Consider the following 25774-nt stretch of genomic DNA (forward strand, 5'->3'; position numbering starts at 1 on the left):
GTTTTCAGCCCTCGGAGATCACTCCCTCTTTGCACTGTGCTCTGCTCTTCATACTTTAGCAATCTTCGTGTGTTTTGTCTCAAACTTTTTCAGTGTTCTATAGAGTTTCCTGCATGTTTTTTTCCTTTGTTCACCTCTGCCTACCCAAATGCTTGCCTCTGCCTGGGCTTCCCTTTAATTTCAACCCAGAAAAACTTACATTCATCCTTCAAAACCCAGATTGAGTTTCATCGATCCTAGGAAATCTTCCTCGACCTTCTCAGATATTTTATTATTTCCCCCCTGGGTCATGTCTTTACTTAGCACACATCCTGTTAAACTGATCACAGTGCATTATTTTACTTTTACATACCTTATCCCTATCTAAAAATGTAACCTCATTAAAAACGAGAGCCATATACTGTTTATTACCAAGCAGGCATAAGGTATAGTGTTTAAGAGCTGGATTGCTTAGATTAAAATCCCAGGACTTCCGTTTGCAAGCTCTGTGGCTTGAGGCATGTTCTTAAACTTCCTGGTGCCTCACCTTCCTAATTTATAAAATGAAAATAATTAAAGAATCCACCTCTTAGGGATGTCATGAGGACTAAATGGAAAAGGTGTATCAGACAGCATAATTGCTCAGTATCTTAATAATTGTTGATGTTGACCTGAATCTCCAGGCTCCATTACAGCTGTGGGGCTTAGCATGTAATCACTAGATGTGTGCTAATCTGCTCTGTATTGTCAGTCTTGACCAGGCTGTGTGTTTGCTGAAGAAGCGCAGTGTGACCTGCCTGCTATTGTACAGGATGGGTTCAGCCCATTGCTAGGATGGGTCTTATATCCCCACTCCATAGATGGGGAACCTGAGGCTCGTAGAGGTTAAGGGACTTGTTGAAGGTCACTTTGAAGTTCAAAATATGGTAGAAGTCCTGGAACTCAGTGGGAGCTTGAACCAGAGTCTAAAATGATCTGGCCCCTCAAACCAAAACCTCAAGGGGATGAGCTAGAGGAACCGGGTGTGGGGCCCTTTCCATGCACACTGGACGCTGGCTGTGCTGCCTGCCTGCTCGATGGCCCTTGGCTGTGGTGGCCTCTCACTATCCCATCTCCCAGGCTTTCCTTTGTAGGAGAGGCAGCCAGTTTGGGGCCTCAGTGAGCCTCTAGAGACTCTTCCACAAGCTTTTCAAGGGGGTTCACTTGTGAAAATGAGAGGGGAGGTCCTACACCGCGTCCTGGTTTCTAAAGTGGGTGTGCAGGTAATGGCCTCGCCATCTCTTCTGAGTGGGTCTCAGTCTCTCTCTCTCCCGTTTCTTTTCTTTTCCTTTTCTTTTCTCTTTTGTTCCCTTTATTTTGTATCCTCCTCTTTCCTCTTCTTCCTTTTTTTCTGTTTATTTTCACTTATGGGAATTTTATTATATTTTTTAAAATAGTGACCTTTATGCCTTAATTCATTTCTAAAAGTAGCATGTGTCCAATGTAAAGAATTCAAACAATCCAGATGAGAGCCAAGAAGAAAGTAAAAATCATTTCACTTCCCACCACTGAGAACTAATTCTTTTTAACAGTGGGCGAACATAATTCCAGACATCTCTAATGCACCCCCCCAACACACACACACTCAGAGAAGGGTGGATGAGTGGGTTGATTGATGGATGTCCTGATGGAGAAACTGATACATCAATTGACTGAAATGATTTTTTATAAAAAATGGGGCAGTAGGTGTTATTTAGCAACATCTAAATTCCGTTTTCTTTCTGGAGCTTAAAAATAACAGAGCCGATGAGGTTTTATAGTATGCTTTGGGAAGCTGTAACGGAGAGGCTGTTTGTGTTACAGAGGCAGCTGTGGGAAGTGTGAGCTCTCCATGGTATACATGATGGATCTAATGGGGAAGTGGGGTGTGACCTGCTCAGGCCTGTGGTCCTCTCCCTGCAGACGCTCCAGGGATGCCCTGAACCTCAGGGCAGCCTTTGAGCAGGAGGGAACAACAGAAGTGCAATCTCAGCAGCCATGTCTCTCCCCTTCTCTGACCTCCCATTAAACGGACCTCCAGACAGTACAGCATCTTCCACTCTCCTGGTGCCCCCAACTGGCTCCCCGTGTTTCCTTTGGCCCCTGCCCTGAGTTGCTGGTGGGGATGGACCCCGCACGGCCACAGCATCCCTGAGGGCACTCCATGGTGGGAGCCGCTTTGGTTAATCCTCACATACTCATCTCACTCTCAAAAACTAGGCTCTTTGGGCCCAGTCTCAGCCCTGAGCAGGGCTGAAGTGGTCCTGCCCGCCAGCATCATAGGTGGGGCCCAAGACACCAACCTGATGCCCCTTTCCTTGTAGGAATGCCCTCCTTGGGCCTCTGATGTTGGGCCCACCCAGACCCTCAGACAGAGTCAAGTGCCAAGTCTCAGGAGGTGTTTGCCCTCCCAGTTTGCTCTGAGGCTCTCTGCTCATTTCCTCTCACGGTCCAGTTCTGGAGGCAACAGGGTCTTTAGAGAAGTAACCTTTGCCATGCTCTAAAAAGTTCCATTTTATCCCTATCCCGGAGCCTTTGTACCTGTGGGTCTTATGTTAGTATAACTGGCAGGGAAAATGATTTCTTCTCTGGATAAAGCCCACCCCTAAATAACCTGTCTTGTCCACTATATGAGTTTCCTTGTTGCTGTAATGATCACAGACTTGGTGGCTGGAAACAGCAGACATTTATTCTCTTGTGGTTTCAGAGGGTAGGGTTGAAATCAGGGAGTTGATGGGGTTGGTTCCTTCTGGAGGCTCTGAGGGAAAATTGTTCCGTGCCTCTCTCCTGGCTTCTGGCAGCTGCCGATAATCCATGACTGTCCTTAGCTTGTCGATGTGACACTCTTGTCTCTGCATCTGTCTTGTTATGGTACTTTTCTCTGTGTGTTTCTGTGGCTCTGATCTATCTCTGCCTCTGTTATAAGGACAGCTGCCTTTGGATTTAGGGTCACCCTAAATCCAGGATTATCTTAATCCAGCATCCTTAATTTCATCTCCAACGACCCTTTTCCCAAATAAAATTACATTCACAATTTCCAGGGTTAGATTGGGGTCTGTTTTGGCGTGGGGCACCCTCTGCTATTTAACCTCTATCCCCTCTTTATTGAGAAGCATTGACTGCCTCTCTAGGCACATGAGCAAGTTCTAGCTGGCTGTCTGCTCAAAAAACCCCTCACATCCTTTATTCTTTGTGTCTTCCTTAATACCTAGCACTGTGCTGTAGGCTTATCTTTACTTTCTTGCCAGACATGATAATTTATAATTTTTTTTTTTGGTCTTTTTGCCATTTCTTGGGCCGCTCCCGTGGCATATGAAGGTTCCCAGGCTAGGGTTCCAATCGGAGCTGTAGCTGCCAGCCTACACCACAGCCACAGCAACGCAGGATCCGAGCCGCGTCTGCGACCCACACCACAGCTCACGGCAATGCCAGATTGTTAACCCACTTAGCCAGGCCAGGGGTCGAACCCGCAACCTCACGGTTCCTAGTCGGATTCGTTAACCACTGCGCCACAACGGGAACTCCCAGACATGATAATTTAGAAAAAATCATAAATTGTGTGACAGTTTCTTTCAGCTTAGGGTAGGAGCATTATTTTCCTACTCAAAAACTAGCCCTAGAAATACGGGGTTGTGTTGTGAGCATTCGAAAGGATTTCTCATGCTTGCCTCCGTGGATTCTGTGTTCATACATACGAGATCAACCCAAAAAAATTGTCCTTACTCACCACGATCTTCAGGGCTGTGGGAAGGATTTGAAAACAGTGTGATATCATCATCTATGTCTCAGGGCCAACGAGTGAGAACAACCCAGGTGGGAGATGCCCTCTAAGTGTGATGGCAGGAAAGTGAGCCAAGAATTCTGAGTATGTATGTGGTCATGAGGGAAAAGTGTGGAAAGAGGGGTACAGATTGTACTAGGTGAAATATTCAAGGAGGAGAGCATGAGGCTTAAAGTCCAAAGGAAACGTGTTTTCAGGTTTCTTCATCTTTATCCTTGACCTTCCTTAGTCTAGACGAGGTCTGTGACATTGGCTATAAACACATATGTGATTTTTTGTTTCCGTAAGGTGTACTTGGATTCTGTTTCAGTGTGCGATTATGTGTTGGGGGTTGGTGGTGAAGGGAGAGACTGACTTTGGGTAAGGAGAAGTTGTGCACTAGCAGCCTGCCAGTAGGAAGGGCATTTCACATGTCAGCAACGCCAGTCCTGGGCCAGAGGAGGTGGAGGATGGGAAGCTGACATACAGAAGGCCATGGAGGGGCCAAAGGTAGCTGGGCAGCCTGCAGTAGGAGAGGGTTCTGAGCTCTTTGATGGCCTTCTTTTTTTTTTTTTTTTTTTTTTTAATATCTCACATATTTATTTATTTATTTATTTATTATTATTTTTTTTTAATTTTATTTTCCCACTGTACAGCAAGGGGGTCAGGTTATCCTTACATGTATACATTACAATTACAGTTTTTCCCCCACCATTTCTTCTGTTGCAACATGAGTATCTAGACATAGTTCTCAATGCTATTCAGCAGGATCTCCTTGTAAATCTATTCTAAGTTGTGTCTGATAAGCCCAAGCTCCCGATCCCTCCCACTCCCTCCCCCTCCCATCAGGCAGCCACAAGTCTCTTCTCCAAGTCCATGATTTTCTTTTCTGAGGAGATGTTCATTTGTGCTGGATATTAGATTCCAGTTATAAGTGATGTCATATGGTATTTGTCTTTGTCTTTCTGGCTCATTTCACTCAGGATGAGATTCTCTAGTTCCATCCATGTTGCTGCAAATGGCATGATGTCATCTTTTTTTATGGCTGAGTAGTATTCCATCGTGTATATATACCACATCTTCCGAATCCAATCCTCTGTCGATGGACATTTGGATTGTTTCCATGTCCTGGCTATTGTGAATAGTGCTGCAATGAACATGCGGGTGCAAGTGTCTCTTTTAAGTAGAGCTTTGTCCGGATAGATGCCCAAGAGTGGGATTGCAGGGTCATATGGAAGTTCTATGTATAGATTTCTAAGGTATCTCCAAACTGTTCTCCATAGTGGCTGTACCAGTTGACATTCCCACCAGCAGTGCAGGAGGGTTCCCTTTTCTCCACAGCCCCTCCAGCACTTGTTATTTGTGGATTTATTAATGATGGCCATTCTGACTGGTGTGAGGTGGTATCTCATGGTAGTTTTGATTTGCATTTCTCTTATAATCAGCGATGTTGAGCATTTTTTCATGTGTTTGTTGGCCATCTGTATATCTTCCTTGGAGAAATGTCTATTCAGGTCTTTTGCCCATTTTTCCATTGATTGATTGGTTTTTTTGCTGTTGAGTTGTATAAGTTGCTTGTATATTCTAGAGATTAAGCCCTTGTCAGTTGCATCATTTGAAACTATTTTCTCCCATTCTGTAAGTTGTCTTTTTGTTTTCTTTTGGGTTTCCTTTGCTGTGCAAAAGCTTTTCAGTTTGATGAGGTCCCATGGGTTTATTTTTGCTCTAATTTCTATTGCTTTGGGAGACTGACCTGAGAAAATATTCATGCTGTTGATGTCAGAGAGTGTTTTGCCTATGTTTTCTTCTAGGAGTTGGATGGTGTCCTGTCGTATATTTAAGTCTTTCAGCCATTTGGAGTTTATTTTTGTGCATGGTGTGAGGGTGTGTTCTAGTTTCATTGCTTTGCATACAGCTGTCCAGGTTTCCCAGCAATGCTTGCTGAATAGACTTTCCTTTTCCCATTTTATGTTCTTGCCTCCCTTGTCAAAGATTAATTGACCATAGGTGTCAGGGTTAATTTCCAGATTCTCTATTCTGTTCCATTGGTCTGTCTGTCTGTTTTGATACCAGTACCACACTGTTTTGATGACTGTGGCTTTGTAGTATTTCTTGAAGTCTGGGAGAGTGATGCCTCCTGCTTGGTTTTTGTTTCTCAGGATTGCTTTGGCGATTCTGGGTCTTTTGTGGTTCCATATAAATGTTTGGATTGTTTGTTCTAGTTCTGTGAAAAATGTCATGGGTAATTTGATAGGGATTGCATTGAATCTGTAGATTGCTTTGGGTAGGATGGCCATTTTCACAATATTGATTTTTCCAATCCAGGAACATGGAATATCTTTCCATTTTTTTACATCTTCTTTGGTTTCTTTGATTAAGGTTTTATAGTTCTCGGCATATAGGTCCTTTACCTCTTTGGTTAGGTGTATTCCGAGGTATTTGATTTTGTGAGGTACAATTTTAAAAGGTATCGTATTTTTGTATTCCTTTTCTAATGCTTCATTGCTGGTATACAGAAATGCAACTGACTTCTGAATGTTAATCTTATATCCTGCCACTTTGCTGAATTTATTAATCAGTTCAAGGAGTTTTGGGGTTGAGTCCTTAGGGTTTTCTAGGTATAGTATCATGTCATCTGCATACAGTGACAGTTTGATCTCTTCTCTTCCTATATGGATGCCTTTGATTTCTTTTGTTTGTCTAATTGCTGTGGCTAAGACTTCCAAAACTATGTTGAAGAGCAGTGGTGAGAGTGGGCATCCCTGTCTTGTTCCAGATTTGAGTGAGAAGGCTTTCAGTTTTTCCCCATTGAGGATTATATTTGCTGTGGGTTTATCATAAATGGCTTTGATTATATTCAGGAATGTTCCCTCTATACCCACTTTGGCGAGGGTCTTGATCATGAATGGATGTTGAACTTTGTCAAATGCTTTTTCTGCATCTATTGAGATGATCATATGATTTTTGACTTTTTTTTTGTTAATGTGGTGTATGACGTTGATTGATTTGCGTATGTTGAACCATCCTTGTGAACCTGGGATGAACCCAACCTGGTCATGGTGTATAATTTTTTTGATATGTTGTTGGATTCGGTTGGCTAAGATTTTGTTGAGAATTTTTGCATCTATATTCATCAATGATATTGGGCGATAGTTTTCTTTTTTGGTGGTATCTCTGCCTGGTTTTGGAATGAGGGTGATGGTGGCCTCATAGAATGTCTTTGGGAGTATTCCTTCTTCTTCAACCTTTTGAAAGAGTTTAAGGAGGATGGGCACCAATTCCTCTTTATATGTTTGATAGAATTCACCTGTGAAGCCATCTGGTCCTGGGCTTTTATTTGTAGGGAGTGATTTTATGACCTCTTCAATTTCATTTCTGGTGATTGGTCTGTTCAGTTGGTCTGTTTCTGCTTGATTCAGTTTTGGCAGGCTGTAAGATTCTAGAAAATTGTCCATTTCTTCCAGATTGTCAAACTTATTGCCATATAGTTGTTCATAGTATTCTCTTATGGTTTTTTGTATTTCTGCTGTATCCGTTGTGATTTCTCCTTTTTCATTTATAATTTTGGTGATTTGGGTTCTTTCTCTCCTCTTTTTAGTGAGTCTGGCCAGGGGTTTATCAATTTTGTTCACCTTTTCAAAGAACCAGCTCTTGGTTTTATTAATTTTCTCTATTGTTTTTTGAGTCTCTATTTTATTGATTTCTTCTTTGATCTTTACAATTTCCTTCCTTCTGCTGACTTTAGGACTTCTTTGTTCTTCTTTTTCTAATTCATTTAGGTGGAGGGTTAAGTTGTCAATTTGGGATCTTTCTTCTTTTTTGAGAAAGGCCTGGATTGCTATAAATTTCCCTCTGAGCACTGCTTTCGCAGCATCCCATAGATTTTGAGAGGTTGTGTCTTCATTATCATTTGTTTCAAGATAGTTTTTAATTTCCTTCTTGATTTCCTCATTGACCCATTGGTTTTTTAGTAGCATGTTGTTTAGTCTCCATGGACTAGGTTTTTTCTCTTTCCTTTTCCCATGGTTGATTTCTAATTTCATGGCATTGTGGTCAGAGAAGATACTTGAGATAATTTCTATGCTCCTAAATTTATTGAGATTCGCTTTGTGTCCCAATATGTGGTCGATTCTTGAGAATGTTCCATGAGCATTTGAGAAGAATGTGTATTCTGCTTTTTTTGGATGTAGTGTCCTGAAGATATCAATGAAGTCTAACTTTTCTATTGTTTCCTTTAGGATCTCTGTTGCTTTATTGGTTTTCTGTCTAGAGGATCTGTCCATTGATGTGAGGGGGGGTATTTAGGTCTCCTACTATGATTGTATTCTCATCAATATCTCCCTTTATGTCTGTTAATATTTGTTGTATGTATCTGGGTGCTCCTATGTTTGGGGCATATATGTTGATGATAGTAACATCCTCTCCTTGGATGGATCCCTTAATCATTAAATAGTGTCCTTCTTTGTCTTTCTTTATGTCTTTTGTTTTAAAGTCTATTTTGTCTGATATGAGCGTTGCAACTCCTGCTTTTCTGTCATGTCTATTGGCATGAAATACTTTTCCCCAGCCTTTCACTTTCAATCTATATGTATCTTTTGTCCTAAGGTGAGTTTCTTGTAGGCAGCATATTGAAGGTTTTTGCCGTTTTATCCACTCAGCCATTCTGTGTCTTTTGATTGGGGCATTCAGTCCATTGACATTTAAGGTGATAATTGATAGATGATTATTTATTGCCATTTGATCCTCGTGTTCCAGTTGATTCTATGGTTCTCCATTCTTTTTTTTTTTTGGTTGGATGGTCTCCTGTTATTATCTGCTTGAGTGTATTTTTTTTTTTTCATTTTTTGCAAATGCAATATTTGGTTTTGGCTTGTGGTTGCCCTGTTTTTTAAGTATGCTAACCCCTTCCCATAATTGTGTGTTTTAGCCTGATGGTCCTGTAAGTTCAAACACTTCATTATTATATTAAAATTAAGAAGAGAGACATACATACAAACAAAAAGGATTATTTACCTCCTAACATCCCTTGCCCACATTTTATGGTTTTGATGACTCTTTTATTTTTTTCTTTTTAATTTTATTTTGTTTGAAGCATGTTCATGATTAAATCTGTATGCTGGCTTATTTGAGTGACTGCTCTCTGATTGTATCTTCCTCAGTCCTAGTTCTTCCTATTCTTCTTCTTCTTTTTTTTTTTTTTTTCTTTTCTTTTTTCTTCCCTTTCCTTCCTTTCTTTTTGGTTTAGAGAAGCCCTTTCAATATTTCCTTTAACCCGGGTTTTGTGTTGCTGTATTCTTTAAGTTTTTGTTTGTTGGGAAAAATTTTTATTTCCCCTTCTATTTTAAATGATATTCTTGCTGGATAAAGTATTCTAGGTTGCATATTTTTTCCTTTGAGCACTTTAAATATCTCTTGCCATTCCCTCCTGGCCTGTAGTGTTTCTGTAGAGAAATCAGCTGATATTCTTATGGGGGTTCCCTTGTAGGTAACATTCTGTTTTTCTCTTGCTGCCTTTAGGATCCTCTCTTTATCACTAACTTTTGCCATTTTTATTATGATGTGTCTTGGTGTGGGTCTGTTTGGGTTCAGTTTGTTTGGGGCCCTCTGTGCTTCTTGTATCTTGAATCCAGTATCCTTTAGATTTGGGAAGTTTCCAGCGATAATTTCTTCAAATATATTTTCCATTCCCTTATCTTTTTCTACTCCTTCTGGAATTCCTATTATGCGTAGATTGGCCCGTTTTATATTATCCCATAGGTCTCTTATATTGCTTTCTAGTTTTTTGATTCGGTTTTCTGTCTGTTGACCAGATTGAGTGATTTCCATTATTCTATCTTCCATATCACTGATTCGTTCTTCTGCATTATTCATTCTGGTTTTTACTGCCCCTAGTTCAGTTTGCATCTCTGCAAATGAATGTTCTAGTTTTTCTTGGCTCCTCCTTATATTTTCTAGCTCCTTTCTGAGGGTATCTGCATTGCTGTTCATATCTTCTCTTAATTCCTTCAGTATTTTCACTATTTCTCTTTTGAACTCCAGGTCTGTCAGACTGCAGAGATCAGTTTCATTGTTGACTGTTTTAGGTGAGTTCTCCTGTTGGTTTGACTGGGGGTGGTTTCTCAGCTTCTTCATCTTGCTTGTTGTCTTCTTTCTCCTGAGGGAGTTGTACTCTCCGTTATCGGGTAGTGTTTGCCTTGTCACTGCCCTGGAATATTTCCTGAGGGCTGTCGTTGTTGGTCAATCTTTTTTTGAGGCAGTGTGGCTTTTCTGGAGTGTTGATGGGACTAACAGTGTTTCTTTGAAGCAAAGGAGGACTTCCTGAGGGCAGACAGGACTGGGAGGTCCACCCCACGATGGTAGCAGATTTCACTTGGTTCTCAGCACCCCCTGGGGTCTTGGGCGGGTAGCAGGGCCCTTGGAGACTCAAGAGGCTCCTCCCCAGGGCAGCCCGACTCAGAAAGACCGTCTGAGATCTTTTCCCGATTCCGCCAGGCTTGTTGCAGCTTTTCTGGGCTGCAGGGGGTCCTGCCTGGAGCTGGCAGTCCTATGCAGCTGGTCCACTAGGTCTCAGCACCCCTTGGGGTCTTGGGCGGGTAGCAGGGCCCTTGGAGACTCAAGAGGCTCCTCCCCAGAACAGCCCGACTCAGAAAGACCGTCTGAGATCTTTTCCCGATTCCGCCAGGCTTGTTGCAGCTTTTCTGGGCTGCAGGGGGTCCTGCCTGGAGCTGGCAGTCCTATGCAGCTGGTCCACTAGGTCTCAGCACCCCTTGGGGTCTTGGGCGGGTAGCAGGGCCCTTGGAGACTCAAGAGGCTCCTCCCCAGGGCAGCCCGATTCAGAAAGACCGTTTGAGATCTTTTCCCGATTCGGCCAGGCTTGTTGCAGCTTTTCTGGGCTGCAGGGGGTCCTGCCTGGAGCTGGCAGTCCTATGCAGCTGGTCCACTAGGTCTCAGCACCCCCTGGGGTCTTGGGCGGGTAGCAGGGCCCTTGGAGGCTCAAGAGGCTCCTCCCCAGGACAGCCCGACTCAGAAAGACCGTCTGAGATCTTTTCCCGATTCCGCCAGGCTTGTTGCAGCTTTTCTGGGCTGCAGGGGGTCCTGCCTGGAGCTGGCAGTCCTATGCAGCTGGTCCACTAGGTCTCAGCACCCCCTGGGGTCTTGGGCGGGTAGCAGGGCCCTTGGAGACTCAAGAGGCTCCTCCCCAGGACAGCCCGACTCAGAAAGACCGTCTGAGATCTTTTCCCGATTCGGCCAGGCTTGTTGCAGCTTTTCTGGGCTGCAGGGGGTCCTGCCTGGAGCTGGCAGTCCTATGCAGCTGGTCCACTAGGTCTTAGCACCCCCTGGGGTCTTGGGCGGGTAGCAAGGCCCTTGGAGACCCAAGAGGCTCCTCCCCGGGGGAGCCCGTCTCAGAAAAACCGTCGGAGAATTAGGCCGATCTATTCACGGCCTGGCTAGGCTTGTTCTAGCTTTTCTGGGCTGCAGGCCTTTTCTGGGGGGCTGGTGGTGTTTGGTGCTGCTCTGTGGAAGTGTAGCCCCTCCAAAGGGCAAGCAGGCCTGTGCAGGGAGAGCCCCTGCGGTGGTAGGCTTCAGGCAATTGTTGAGGCCAGCCCTCCTGGATGGCAGGCAGCCCCAGGTTCGGCGAGAGCGTAGGGGGTGGCGGGGGTGGGGGGAGGGAATGCACTGGGAAGCACAGCTTTCTGCTAGCTAGCGGGCCTGTAAGCTTGCTGTGGTGTGGGGGGTATTCTATGGGAACCCACCCCTTCTCTCCCCTCCCCAGCACGGGCGCAGACCAGGCTCTTCTCCCAGGTTCCCTCTGAGGCGGCTTTCCACTTCCCCGCCCCTAGAGTATTGCTCCCTTCCTCTGCGACAGCTTTGTTTTCTAGTCTCCCAGGCAGTCTCTGCCCCGTCAAATGGTTTAGAGACCTCCCAAGCAGTTTCCGCTCTGCCCCGCCCCCCTAGCCCGGGGACTAATCTCTGGAGCCGAGGTCTCGGTGCCCAGCCCCCCCCCCCCAGGCGGCCCCCGGCCCTTTCTTGGGGACTAACCTTCGGAGGCGAGGTCTCGGTGCCCAGCCCCAACCCAGGCGTCCCCCGGCCCCCTCTCGGGGACCAACCTTCAGAGCTGAGGTCTCGGTGCCCAGCCCCCACCCAGGCGTCCCCCGGCCCTTTCCCGGGGACTAACCTCTGGAGCCGAGGATTCGGTGCCCAGCCCCCACCCAGGCGTCTCAATTTTTGGTGACTGTGCCCGTAGTTCAGATGGTCCGTTGGGTTCTTGATCGTTTTTCCGTACTCCGACTTACTGCTACACTCTTCTCTGCATCTGGAGATTCCTCCGGTTCGTTTGATCTTTCCCCCGGTAGGAGACTTTCCAGGGTGCGGGATCCCTTTCTCCTCCGCAGTTCCCTTTCGGGAGCGCCCGTCCCGCTCGGATTCACCTTCTCTCACTCTCCTCTTTTCTCCCGTTCTGCCCAATAATGTCACGAACTTCTTGCCGTTATTGGAGTTTAGGTTCCTCTGCCAGCGATTGGTTGTTGTTCTGTGCGAGTCATTTCTTCTGTAGATGTGCTTTTTTTGTTGTGTTTGTGGGAGAGGGCGAGCGTGTCCCCCTACTCCTCCGCCATCTTGTCCTCCCTCCGCCTTCTTTTTTCTAACAGGAGAGCCACTGCTGCCTAATGGCAGATCTTTTTAACTTTAACAATTTGGATTTGATAATAAATCACGCATAAGAAATCTGGAAGTTGGAGTTCCCATCGTGGCTCAGTGGTTAACGAATCCGACGAGGAACCATGAGGTTGTGGGATTGATCCTTGGCCTTGCTCAGTGGGTTAAGGATCTGGAGTTGCTGTGAGCTGTGGGGTAGGTCGCAGACGCAGCTCGGATCCCGCGTTGCTGTGGCTCTGGTATAGGCCAGCAGCTACAGCTCCAATTCGACCCCTAGCCTGGGAACCTCCATATGCCACAGGAGCAGCCCAAGAAAATGGCAAAAAGACAAAAAACAAACAAACAAAAAAAAACAAAAAAACAAATCTGGAAGTCACTAGTTTGTGGGCTTGCTAGTTTAGCAGCTCAACAGCATCAGTCTCTGGGACAGTTTCTCTGAATTTCTAGTGGCTTTTCCCTATTTGCAGGATGATGGCCACAGCTCCAGGCATCAGCCATAACACGTAAATGTCTGTGTCAGGGGGAAGGGAAGAGATTTCTTGTATGCTGTTCTCTCTTTTTTTGCTAAAGAACATCTTTTGGAAGTATTTTCAAAGAGTTCCCATTACAGTCCACTGCCCCAGACTAGATAAACATGGCTTACTTTTGTTTTTTGCATTGAAACAGTCTCAAACAAAAGAGTTACTGGAGTTCCTGCTGTGGTGCATCAAGTCCTGTACCCAGTTATTTTTTTTTTTTCTGTATTTGAGAATAAGTTGCCAGTGTGAGGTACCATCACCCCCGAATACTGTATTTCCTATAAACAGAGACCTTCTCCTAGGTAATCACAGTAAGTCCATCACAATCAGCAAATTAATATTGATATGTTACTACCACCAAACATCATTCACATTTTACCGGTTGTCCCAAGAATGTTCTCATAACGAAAGTATCTTGTTCAGAATTACACATTATATTTGGCTGTCATATCTCTTTGGTGTCCTTCAATCTTGAGTAATTTCTATCTTCCTTGGACTTTCATGACCTTGACATATCTGAAGAGTGCAGGCCATTTATTACATAGGATGGCCCTCAGTTTGGGTTTGTCTGATGTTTCTTCATGATTAGACTCAGGCTGTCCATTTTTGGTAGGAAAATTACAGAAGGGATGGTTGTATTCTTCTTGTATCCTAATAGGCATTATCGGATGTCCATTTGTTCCTTTATTTGATCATTTATTTATATCAATATGGACACATGGATTTCTCTTGTACTCAATGAATTATGATTTGTTACTGTCATTCTTTATTTTGAGGCTCAAATTGTCCTAATTTGGTCAGTGGGAGTCCTGTCAACTTGTGTCTTTTTTGACATGCCCCATCATTCTTTGAACACTTCCTCATTTTCTGGCACAATAAGGTGTTCCAAGCTTATACTGTATTTTTCCAATCCAAGCCCTGGAATCAGCCATTTTCCCAAGGAGATCTGGTTTATTTAAGTGGGCAATGGAAATTAGAAGCCAAGATGTGCAAAATAGGTGTGCTTATTGCTATGGGGCATTGCTGCTCCCAGGCCCTCAAGGTGGATAGAGCTAGGCAATATATATGTATATATGCATGTATTTACATATGTATTAATTTCTGTATCCATATATATATAATTGTGAGTTCCCACTCATATCTCAGATTTCAATCCAACATCATATTGTTCATTCCAGTTCTCTCTTTCCATATTTGTTTTTTGTTTTTTTTTTTTTTTTTTTGTCTTTTTGTCTTTTGTCTTTTGTTGTTGTTGTTGTTGTTGTTGTTGCTATTTCTTGGGCTGCTCCCGCGGCATATGGAGGTTCCCAGGCTAGGGGTCGAATTGGAGCTGTAGCCACCGGCCTACGCCAGAACCATAGCAATGCGGGATCCGAGCCGCGTCTGCAACCTACACCACAGCTCATGGCAACGCCGGATCGTTAACCCACTGAGCAAGGGCAGGGACTGAACCCACGACCTCATGGTTCCTAGTCGGATTCGTTAACCACTGCGCCACGACAGGAACTCCCTCTCTTTCCATATTTGTAACTGTTTTTTCTGATGATGAGAAATGTGGCTCCCATTATCCTTTATGTTTTTATTTAATTGGGTCAACCACCTTGCATGTAATCAATTTTCTGTTGCCACCATTATCCCTGCCCTATGTAGATGTCCACTCAGTGCCAGATCACCCTCCCAAGTGAATGCCATTTTTTCTCCCACTAGGGCTTGGCCCCTTGCTCCAGGCCACCACCAGATGGACATCTTCCTTGCTCAGCTCCCTAAACACACACTTTTAAAGGCCAAGAGTTTGAGTTTATTTGTTTGTCTAAGTCTACTCCTGCTGGTGCTCCTTGGACCTGAGGGTGTCGTGGGGGCTGGTTTCCTATCCATGGTGTTTATATATACCTGTGCTGTCCAATACAGTTGCCAGTAGTCACATGTAGCTTGTAAATTTAAATTAATGAAAATTAAATAAAATTTAAAATTCACTTTCTTAGTTGTGCCAGCTGTATTTTAAGTGCTCAATAGCCACATGTGGCTAGCAGTTACTATATTGGACAGTGTTGAAATAGAACATTTTCATTATTGCAGAAAGTTCTATTGAATAGCTCTGTCACATACTGCATAAACCCACTCTTTTTGCCTCCTAATTTGACATTGATCCTTCCCTGACTGCCCCTCATCCTGAAGTTAGCTGAAATTTTTCATTTTCAGATGATCAGCTTGGTCGTCCAAATGCTTGGCTGTCCTTCGTGCTCACTAGCCTATCTCCTTCCACACATGATAACAATTCCACTAATCTCACCCCTGGGTACTCATTCGCAATATCCATCAGTCCATCCCCATTGCCCCAGACCATCTATCCTAGTATGTGATCTGCAAATGGAACAAAATATTTGAAACCGAGACTGTCTTCAAAACTCATGGGCTTATAGTTACAGTAATTATAAAAGGAGTGTGATCAAAGTACTGCTTGTCCAAGCTTTTCAAAAGCTTGCTTTTTTTTTTTTTTAAATCTTTTTTAGGGCTGCACCACAGCTTATGGAGGTTTGCAGGCTAGGGGTCCAATCGGAGCTGTAGCTGCCGGCCTACACCGCAGCCACAGCAATGTGGGATCCAAGCCGCATCTGCGACCTACACCGCAGCTCATGGCAATGCCAGAGCCTTAACCCACTGAGCAGGGCCAGGAATTGAACCCACGTCCTTATGAATACTAGTTGGGTTTGTTAACCACTGAGCCACGATGGGAACTCCTCTTTTTTATTTTTATTTTTTTATTTGTTATTAAAGCATATTTGATTTACAGTGTTGTGTCAATTTCTGCTGTACAGCCTAGTGACCCAGTCATGCATATGTTTACATATTTTTCTCATATGTTTACTATCTTCCATCATGTTCTATCCCAAGAGATTAGATATAGTTGCCTGTGCAATACAAGAGTAATTCATTGCTTATCCATTCTAAATGTAAAAGTTTGCATCTACCAACCCCAAACTCCCAGTCTATCCCACTCCCTCCCCCACCCCTTGACAACCACAAGTGTGTTCTCTATGTCCCCGAGTCTATTTCTGTTTTGTAGATAGGTTCATTTGTGCCATATTTTAGATTTCACATATAAGTGATATCATATGGTATTTGTCTTTCTCTTTCTGATTTATTTCACTTAGTATAAGAATCTCTAGTTGCATCCCTGTTGCTGGAGATGGCATTGTTTTGTCCTTTTTATAGCTGAGTAGCATTCCAATGTACATATGTACCACATCTTTTTAATCCATTCAAATGTCGATAGACATTTAGGTTGTTTCCATGTCTTGTCTGTTGTGAATAGTGCTGCAAAGAACATTTTCTTTTTAAGTAATTCCTGGGAACCTTGGTTTCAGGTTGTCTTTTCAGTGGCTCAGTGCCCAACCCATAGTATTGGGCCTTTTCCTCCAGATCAGTGTTTCTCAAGCTTAACATGCAGCAGAACTACATGGAAATGTTGTAAAAATGCTGACATTCTGATTCGGAATGTCTGGAATGGGTGAGATTCTGCCATTTAATGAGCCTTAATGGGTGCTGATGTTACTAGCCCAAGGACCACACCAGCAGGTCCTGGATGTCTGAGATGCTGCGTCCCAGAAGTGCTAACTCTCTCCTCTCTTTTTTCTTTGTCTTCTCTCAGAAAACCTGCTCAGCAAAACCTGATATCTAGGTGAATGTTGTCTTTCAACAGAGATAGCTCAAGAGTTTATACTCCAGTGATACCAGCATTCCAGAAATCAGCTCAGAGCTTAGCCCTTGCTTGCATTCAGAGCCAGGCAGGGATATAGAAGATGTAGTCTCTCTATTTTATATTCACACTAATGTGTATGGCTGTTTTAGCCTTTAATTAGAATTTACACTTCCCCATACAACCTTTAGCTTCAGATCTGGCTCCAAAGGACAAACACCTATTACCACCAACCTATTTAAATGAATGGGCCACATGTTCTATAGCTCTGTTTTAATAAGGGATAAACATTTTGAGTAACAGTATTTCATCTTTGGGATAAGTGCCAAGTCTCCAGGGTGAGCCCCTTGAAAGGGGAGCAGTACTCTTATTTGGATAAACAGTTTTTCACCTTTTATTATGAAATTCACTTTCCTTTACAAGCACATCTTGTATTGCAATCTCTATAGCAATCCATTCTGGATTTCAGGCATACGTTCTCTTTCTTCTATATGGCCTCCCTCCCTCTGTCCTCAAATCTGTCCCATCCCCAGAGCTGGACAGCATGGAGCAGTGGAGAAACTGGGACATAAAAGTCAAGCTAACTGGGTTCACATCCCATGTCAGTTCTCCTTAGCAGTGAGATCATAAACAAATGATTTAACGTCTCTCCACTTCAGGGTTTTAATTTAAAATGAGGTTATTCTGACATGTTGGGATTGAATTAAATCTAGTATATACAGAGGAAAAATTGGATACAGAAGTGTCCAGCCCAGAGAAGCACCCCCCCAAAATGTTATTTCCCTTTCTTAGTTTTTTTTTTCTCTTTAGTATTGACCCCTCCCTTGCTCAGCTCTTGCCTTCTTCATCCAGTCGTGGCACATGTCTGCTACCGGGAAAGCAGTGACACGAATCTTCTCCCTTCTTCAGAGGCTCTTCCATCTCCCTGCCTCCCTCTGCTAACAGGCTGAAGACATGGCCGATGGCTGCTCTCACCATACCCCTGTCTGCCCTGCCGCTCTCAGTGACCCCTACCCTGGACTGCATGTCCTTGGCTTTGACAATCCTGTATGTTCTCTGGCCTCTGGGAGGTGGCATCTCCATCTTCTCTTCACTAGATGGTATTTTCACAGGTAAAAGTGGGCCATACCCAGCATTGGTCAAAAGCTACTGCAGCAAGAGGAGGATGGGTGAGAGATTAATGAAAGGATATTTGTTTCGTTTTGTTTTTCACGTGTTTTAGAGAAATGGGATGAGGTGAGTGTGTGTTTATGTCTTTGAAATAGGATAGGAGTCCTTACTCTTAGAAGTTTGGGGGGCTTTGGAATTGGGGGGGGGGATTGAGTGTGGACACAGCCCTGGGTGTCAGTCTGCAGCTGGTCGCAGGAGGGAGAGACAGGGTATGGTCCGTTTCTCCAGGAGCAGAGGTTTACAGCCCATTAATTTTAACGTAATGCAAATCGGTTTATGGAAGTGCTGACATACTGTTATTTAAAAAGCATGAGTAGCATGATAATTAAATCTCCGTCTATATTTTATTCTAGCACATTCGTAGTGTATCCTTGCCCAGCTGGTGTGATAGATTTCCAGTCTTATAATTATATAAACTGCAAAGTACCAAAAAAAGAAAAAAAAAAGTGAACTGTGATGCCAAAACCAAGGCGGGATGTATTAACTTGAGCTTCATTATTTTAAGTCGAACTTTGTTTTGCCCTCAAGTCTGACCACACTCACTCACTAAAAATATCTCAAAGTTATGCTTTCCAGTATCTAACACGAGGGGATTTGGGGGTCTGTTCAATGTTGCTTTTTGGCACCTTCCCTTTGAAGCCTGCATTCTTGGTGGGGAGCCGAGTGCCCTAGAATTCAGTTATCCCCTGCCTAGCAGAGGAGTAGAACAGGAACCAGCTCTCCACTGGGAATCAGGAGCCCTGAGCTCTGCTGTGAGGCTGCCTGGGCCTCTGTCATGTAAGAGCCGAGGTGCTGTAACTTCTAGAGTGAACATTTTGTGACTTAATTTTTTTTTTTTTTTTTTTTTGTCTTTTTTGGCTGGGCTGTAGCATATGCAGTTCTCGTGGCAGGAATCAGATCTGAGCCACACTCTCAACCCATGCCGCAGCTTGGGCAACACTGATCTTTGACTCACTGTGCGGGTCTGGGGATGGAATATGCATCCTGGTGCTGCAGGAACACCTCAGATTTTTCTTCTTCCTTCTTCCCTTCTTAAGATAAAAATCTCCCTGCATTGCCCCTTACACAACTCTGAAGTTTCATTTCTTCAGTTCCAAAACTTCAACTAGACAGAATGGCCAAGGAGCTTGAGACAGTCATTGGCCAATCAGGAGGAAGGCAGGGAGGGGAGCCAGGGAGATGAATTGAGGCCTAGGGAAAGGGTAAGTGGAAAAAGGAACCGAGTTGGTGAAAAGGATGTGCCCCCCCCCGGGTTTGGGGAGTCTCCTCTTTATAAGTTGCAGGCAAAGCGTGTGGACACACCTCTAACCTCTTCATTGTATTAAGCCTGTTGGTACTTCTTCTAAGAAACACCACTGGGAGGATGGGTAGTTTTATTACCCGTAAGCTGAGCTGATATGCGAGGCCACTCAGATCCAAGGAGCATGTGTTCAAGGAGCATATGCTCAGACAAGTCTCTCAACAAGATGCAGTTGGAACAGCTTTGCTTGAGCACCAGCTGGGGTACCAATTACCTCTGTTTGGGAAATGCTTTCCAAGGCCAGCTGTGGTTCTGGGGTATCAGGTGAGTGGTTGGGGAACCACTGGGGAGTAGTAGTCATCCCTGTATACTCTGTAGGAAACCAGCCCCATCACAATTAGGTATTGCATGGTAGATCAATCACGGGACGTGAGCACTGCAAGAGGCATTAGAGATCATCTGGCCCAAGCCAAGAGGCCCATACTCAGCTAGTGAGGGGCTGGACTAATCGGCTACCTGGTGCTGAGCTGAGCTTTCTGCCTTTCCCACTGTAACACACTGTATATATGTCATTATTACCAAAAAAATCCCTTCTTTAGAAAAAGTATACCTAAGTAGTACAGACACATACAATAGGTCCTTAAACTATATTACTTCTGTTGATTTATTTTACCCTCTGTATACTTTTTTTTCTCCCAACTTATGGATTTCATGAGACTTCCAATCTCGTTCCCTCTCCCAGCCATCTGCTCTTAAATTCCTCCTTGTACAAAAATTAAACAACCCTTTTATAACCTCAAAATAATATCTAAATGCTTCTCACATGTGCTCTTGTTCTCATTGTCTGTGTCAGTGGCTCTTGGCCACAGCTATTTCCAGAATCTCACCAGAGAGGGGAAATGGCATTTGCCTGGTCCCTCTCCTGAGCTGGGATGGTTTTCTTTATACCCAGATTGGCCTAGAAATAGCATGGAGACCAGTTTCCTTTCTGCCACATGTCTCCCAGCTCAGTCCTGGCCTTTGCTTCTGTTACCTTACTCCCTTTCAGGGCCCATGTTGATTCAGAAGTCAATTACCAAATAATGGTAACTTACAGACTCTGATGTGCTTTTAGGAAACCCACTATTTTCTGCCATTTAGCTTTTCCACCCACAGTTTGCCAGCCCTAGTTCTTTTTGAAAACTTCTCAATACATGGGTGCAGCTATCCACCCAATAAACACCCCCTCTGAAGATCATGAGAGCCTTGTATTTCTCACATCACCCCTCTTTGGCATCCAAAGTGGGACTATTAATTAAACAAAAGAAAAGATTACAGTGTCCCTCTTTTTTGGTAGTTGGTGATTTGTGTTGGTCTGTTTTGGGCTTTTTGATAAGAAATTTTCTAAAGCATCGTTGATTTACAGTGTTGTACCAATTTCTTCTGTACAGTGGAGTGACCCAGTCATACATATACATACATTCTTTTTCTCATATTATCTTCCATCATATTCTCTCCCAAGAGATTGGATATAGTTCCCTGTGCTGTACAGTAGGACCTCGATGCTTGTCCTGGTGGTTGGTGACTTGAATGAGTTGATAGTTGGTATTTTCCTGTTCTCTATTTCTCTCTCTCGCTCTCACTCTCGCTCTTGCTCTTTTTTTTTCTTTTTCTTTTCTTTTTTGGCTGCCCTGAGGCATGTGGAGTTCCCTGGCCAGGGATCAGATTGAGCTGCAGTCGCAATGTACGCTGCAGATGGAGCAAATCCAGCTCATTTGACCCAGTGTGCCCCCGACTTTGACCCCGGGAATCAAACCTGCTTCTTGGTGCTGCAGAGATGCTGATGATCCCATTGTGCCACAGCGAGAACTCCAAAGATAAACTAGTGTTTGTTTGTTTATTTGTTTGTGACCACACCTGTGGCATGTGGAAGTTCCCAGGCCAGGGATCTATCCCACACCACAGCAGTGACCCAAGCCACAACTGTGACAACGCCAGATCCTTAACCCACTGAGCCACCAGGGAACTCCTCTCTCTCTCTCTCTCTCTCTCTCTCTCTCTCTCTTCAAAAAAAAAAAGGATCCTTTCCCAAACAGGAACATATTGAATGTTCATCTGGAAACACGGAAACTTCCAGGACCATCACTCCTGGTGTTACCACTTCTATTACTTTTAGTTCTCCGCTAGGTTAAGGCTTGATGATCGGCCCACAAGGTAAACTTCTGACTGAAGACACATGGCCTGAGTTTACCCAAAGTCCTGATGGTTGCCAGCCATTCTTTCTGAGAAGCAGACGTGTTTCTTTCCCTTGGTGACAGCTTTGTATGGAGATAAATTATAAGATGTTTCATGTAGTTGTGGCCCCATAACAGAGTAGCAGGCATTACTGTGTCTGCTGAGTCGGTTATGAATGGGGTTGAAAGGTATGAGTCTTTAAAACCAAGTAAATTGGAACATACTTGAACTTTATGAAAGCTTCTAGACACCCTGGGACTTAGAAAGACTTTGACAGGATTTGCTGGTGTAGTTGAATTCATTCCAAAGAGTCTTTATGGAGATCCTCTGTGGCCTGCTAGGGATACAAATGTTGGAGACTTGGGTTCTGTCCTGGGGAGTTCTGAGATACCAGGAGAAAGAAGTGAACACTTGATACACAGCATCATATGTGCTATGATAGAGGCTTAGCCACTGTGTTTTATGAGCCCCCATGAAAGGAAAAGGAATTCCAACCAGTGTTTTGGCAGGAGGGGGCAATGGAAAGTTGAACAATTTAAGCTGGATCTTTTTTTCTTTTTTGAGATATAATTGACATATAACATTATATTAGTTTCAGGTGTACAGCCTAATGATTTGATATTTGTATATATTGCAAAAGGATCACCACAATAAGTCTAGTTAACATCCATCACCACACATAGTTACAATTTTTTTTCCCCTGTGATGAGAATTTATAAGCTGAATGTTGATGGAATTTTCCATACGGACACATTAGTGAAAGGGCATTCTAGGAGGACGGAACAGCATGAGTGAAAGCCCAGAAGCCTGAAAATGCTGGAAAATGCTGCCTAGTCCATATGACTTGTCTAGAGGTTGAATAGGTAGGAGATGAGGAGATGAGGCTATAAAGGCAGCTGTGGCCAGCTTTCTAAGGACCTTGCAGGCAATGATTCCCATTCAACACCATCTCATGCACCAGGCCCTTTGCTGAGCACTCTGTCTTTGGTGCTTCATTTAATCATCATATCATCCCCGTGAAACCCTTCTGATATCAATAGTACAGGCAAGGTGAAACAAAAGCAGTGTTTCTCTCCTTCCATCCAGGGATGTCACACCTGGAAGAGCAGTGGGGGATGAGGAAAGTAAAATCTTCATGGGCACAACACCTTTGATTGGTTTGCGACCCATGCAGCTTTTTTAAATTTGCTTTTTAGGGCCTCACCCACGGCGAATGGAGGTTCCCAGACTAGGGGTACAATCGGAGCTATAGCTGCCGACCTATACCACAGCCACAGCAACACCAGATCCGAGCCACATCTGCGACCTACAGCATAGATCAAGGCAATGCCAGATCCTTAACCCACTGAGTAAGGCCAGGGATTGAACCTGTGTCCTTGTGGACGCTAGTCAGATTCATTAACCACTGAGCCGTGATAGGAACTCCCCAGTGCAACTTTTGACAGTAAATAATCCCTTGTTTAATAAAGGGTCCAGTTATTCATTAGGAAGCACTTGATCTGCTTGCAGAACAATCCATGATGTGATTGTTTTCAAGAGGCAATTCAGAGCAGATAAGAAAGGACCTCTGAACTGTGGTTTTATTTAAAGTATGGCAAAGATGTTTTCTGTGTTGTTACAGGATAGGTTCTTAAATCCAGACAGAGTTATTGATGAGCTTCAAGGAGATCCAGGATGCCCTTTAGATTGCATAAAAAATGTTTTCTCTACTAACACACACCTATTTCAAGTTCAATGGAGAAAGTACCTGCGTTTATACAATTCCAAAAAGGGTCTGTTAGGCCCCCAAACAATAGGAGCCACTAATGTATAGGTTATCTATAGAATGTAATGTCCCTACTACCTTTCTGAAGCCTGGATGATAAAATCCCAGCTTCTTTGCACATGAGGCATGGGCTTGAGAATCCTACAGACCTGAATTCAAATCCTGCCTCAGCCGTTCACTGCTGGTGTGACCTCAGCTTTCGTTTCCTCCCTTGTGAATGTGGAAAGTAATATGGGAGCCGATAATGAGATTCACACACGTGTAATAAAGAGAGGAGATGAGATTGCCAGGTGATTGAGGAGGGAAGGTGCTGCGGATGGAACCCTGGGGAGCCTGGATCCAAGGAGCTGTGGAGAAAGGGGGCCGATGAAGGAGACTGAGAAGGAGAGGCCAGGGGACCAGGAGAAAAACCGGGGAGCAGGAAAGAGTATCCAGCAGGGAGCCGTCAGAGCGACCTTAGACGAATCCAGTTAGGTAAGCACAGAGAAGACACCTCCTGGTTCTACATTTTAATGCCAGGCTCAGGGAATATTTGATGAAGTAAAGACTCCTCCTGGAGTTCCCGCCGTGGCTCAGTGGTTAACGAATCCGACTAGGAGCCATGAGGTTGTGGATTCGATCCCTGGCCTCGCTCAGTGGGTTAAAGATCTGGCATTGCCATGAGCTGTGGTGTAGGTCACAGACGTGGCTCAGATCTGGTGTTGCTGTGGCTCTGGCATAGGCTGGAGGCTACAGCTCCGATTCGACCCCTAGCCTGGGAACCTCCATATGCCTTGGGTGCGGCCCTAGAAAAGACAGAAAGACAAAAACAAACAAACAAACAAAAACCCCCCAAAACTCCTTCTTTATTAATTCAACATCCAGTTTAGTGAATGTCTGTTATGTGTCAGGCAAAGCCATGGTGCCATGGAGCTTGTTTCATGCGGTCTCACCTTTAGAAACTTCAGGTTCTCACGTGATTTCTAACAAGCAGTTGCTAACAAGCCTTGGATGAAATGACCAGACAAGAAAGGGGTCCACTGTGTGTCCTTGGGCAGGCCACTTGGAATGTCTAGGCCTAAGGGATGGGGGACTAGATTATCTGTAAAGTTTCCCCAGTCTGCAGTGCATCTTATGCCCAGTCAAGGTGGAGCAGGAGGTGGTGATCAGTGAATGCCTTTCACATGCAGAACTCTGGGGACACTCAGAACACTTCATCCTGTAGCATGTCCTTCTGTCAACTCTGAGGTCCTCTTTTCTCCCTTGCATCTCCTGTGCCTGTGTGGTGCCTCTGCCCATGTTTGGTAGATGGATAAATGTAATGCACATCAGGATTTTTTTTCCTCCCAGGAAATCCTGGTGTTTTAACATGAAAGCAGTACAGATGTTCTATAAAACAAAAATAATGCTTGCTAAATGCCACCCATGCGCTAGGCCCTGTGATAGATTCTTTCATGTACATGACCTTGTTTGGGGTAAGAGTGCTCTTTATGGAGATTACAATGCACTGCAGATCAAATAGTGTTTCAAAGAAAGGGTTTTTCCTGGAGCAAAACCGCAAGCAATAAAAGAGTGATATAACATGCTAAATGTATAAGGTGAGTGTTAATCCTGGCCTCCTTACACCCAACTCACCAAGGAGCTCTTCTTTATTTGAAATTGGCTTCCAGACCTGTTGACTTTCTGAGTAAGACATGCTTTCCTCCAGCTGGTTTGAAATTTGCCTCTTTCCTGTGTGTGTGTGTGTGTGTGTGTGTGTGTGTGTGTGCACGCATGTGCATGTGCTTACACACACATGTGCACAAAGTAGAGGTTCTAAATGAATGTCTCAGTTGATGGCCCTAACGTTCCAAAGGTTTCTTTCTTGTTTTTTGGTGGCAAGTGTGGACCAGTAGCTCAGGTATTCCTGGATTGTGTTGTTCAGTGGTGCCCTGAGGGGAGAGGAAGGATCAGCAGGTGGAGGGGACTGATCTGGGCTGTTGCACAGGGAGGGGAGGAAGGACGCTGCTGGCCCAGCCCTACTCAGTGTGGGCAGCCAGGCCTGGCCTCGGGAAGCTGAGTTAGTGGACGGCAGAGCCCAGGGAAGATGCTGGTGCATGACTGAGTGTCATCAGCAGGACCCAGCCGCGCGTAGTAAGACACAATGCTGTATTTTCTTCATGTGTCAAAAATGGAGCTTTGGCCAAGTTGTCTAAGTTAGGTTCTTCTAATTAGTTCTAATTAGTTTGTTCCTTCCCCAGAACATCCTCTTCGGCTTCTTCTTCCGATGAAGTTGATGACTGCTTTCTGTTGGTGGTTGTTTCTGGGGCCCAAAGCCCTTCCATGAGCGCCCAGCCCAGATTGTCTATGCAGTCACCCCCTGCCTGGTCCCCCATTCTGGTTCTCTCCCTCACACTTATTATAATCCAGAAAGGAGTTGGGGGGCTCTTCCGTTGCTCCTCCACTTATTGCCTGTCACCTCCCCACCCTCAATAGATTGTAACTTGGTGAAGGTAGAGACCTAGCAGCCTCATTTTCTCCCGTGTCCCTGGAGCCTAGAAAAAGTACTTGGTGCATAATAGATGCTTCATGAAAATGTCTTAAAAGAATGAACAGAAAGCAGAGAGGAGGAAGGGAAGGAAGGGAGGAAGGAAGGGAAGAAGGAAGGAAACTTCAGCAGGGATACTAACTCTTCTAGTGTTAAACAAGCTGGGCTGGAGGGGGTCATGGCCATCAAAGCTCACAAGGGGTCACCTGCTCCCTGAATGCAGCTCATTACCCCTGGGGCTCCCAGCACAGT

At 44.4% G+C, this 25774-nt stretch overlaps 1 protein-coding gene and 1 long non-coding RNA gene across 5 annotated transcripts in view; one reads left to right on the top strand and one right to left on the bottom strand.

Moving 5' to 3' along the window:
- The window catches only part of THSD4 (thrombospondin type 1 domain containing 4), a 576503-nt gene that overhangs the window by 190451 nt on the left and 360278 nt on the right, over window positions 1-25774 (top strand). The window lies entirely within an intron of this gene.
- Window positions 1-25774, bottom strand: part of LOC146406890 (uncharacterized) — a 994549-nt gene that overhangs the window by 136799 nt on the left and 831976 nt on the right. The gene's annotated exons all lie outside the window — the stretch shown is intronic.

The sequence above is a fragment of the Sus scrofa genome, chromosome 1 (assembly GCF_054392235.1).
Source record: "Sus scrofa isolate SSC_HxYL_T2T_F1_AM1 chromosome 1, Sscrofa_HxYL_maternal_Yorkshire_Landrace_v2.0, whole genome shotgun sequence".
NCBI lineage: Eukaryota > Metazoa > Chordata > Mammalia > Artiodactyla > Suidae > Sus > Sus scrofa.